Source organism: Cynara cardunculus (genome assembly GCF_001531365.2).
Source record: "Cynara cardunculus var. scolymus isolate 2C chromosome LG 5, CcrdV1, whole genome shotgun sequence".
NCBI classification, from domain to species: Eukaryota; Viridiplantae; Streptophyta; class Magnoliopsida; order Asterales; family Asteraceae; genus Cynara; species Cynara cardunculus.
In genome coordinates, this window is record NC_037532.1 from 5,412,893 (window position 1) to 5,414,057 (window position 1,165).

Below are 1,165 nucleotides of genomic sequence, written 5' to 3' on the forward strand. Positions count from 1 at the left end.
TGTATTTTTAACATTTGGAGTCAAGTTCAAACCAATTAGACACCACCTTTGTAGTTAATATCTTTTATTTATATTATTATTATAAATCGATTTTATTATCTTCATTTATATTTTATATAATATATATATAGATATATTTACTGTTATATTACATATATGTATTAGTACTAAAGTCTCATCATAATTATTTTAAAACTTAAAATTGTGTAATCCAAAAGTTATTTTTTATGATTAATTATTTATTTTAATGAATGAGATATTTATAGAAAACCATTTGTTTTGAATTTAAATAAAAGAAAAGTTCATAAACTAAAAAGTCTATTCCATTTTGAATAAGTCGTTTGAACTTTTTTTGATTGAATAAATCGTTTGAACTTTTTTTTTTATGTTGAAGAATTACGTCGTTGCATTTTTTTTGAATGATTAAATAATTGAATTTTTTAGAAATTGGTTACTTAAATTATTTTAACAAAAAAAATTTGTTTGTATTGTATAGAAGTGGGAGAATCAAAAGATCTTTTGTTCATTTTTATGGGCCTTGCCATTGATGTCATTCTTTTTAATTATTTTTTTATTCTTCTTTTTTAATCTGTCTATATATATTTCACTATATTGTTGTATAGAGAGAGAATCGAAATATAAAAATCAGATAAAAAGAAAATATGCAGTTATTAATAATTCATATTAATTAAAATATAATTAAAAAAAATCAATAACTTATATTAATTAAAATTTCTTTAAAATAAAACAAAAGATAAAAACAAAAAACACAAAAGAGAACTTTAAAATTTAAACAAAAAACATCTGATAAGCAGTCCTTGATCTTTTTATATACATACACCTTAATGGCGGGAACCTCATGGCCCCGTGATCCACATTTTGTGAACCCTACTTGCCATACCTCATAAGCAAGCATCGGAAAAGACAACATGTCCTCCCCTGGAATCGAATCCGGGTGGGCACGCCCAAGACAAGGCATTTACAGAAGGAGGTGGCCACTAGGCCAAGGCCTAATGGTTATTAGGGATGGCAAAAAAAACCGAAACCGACGGTGAAAACCAAAAACCGAAACTTTCGGGCCGGGTTCGGGGACATTTTATCGGGGACGGGACGAGGATCGGGGACGAATTCGGGGATTTTAACGGGGACGGGGACGGGGGCGGGG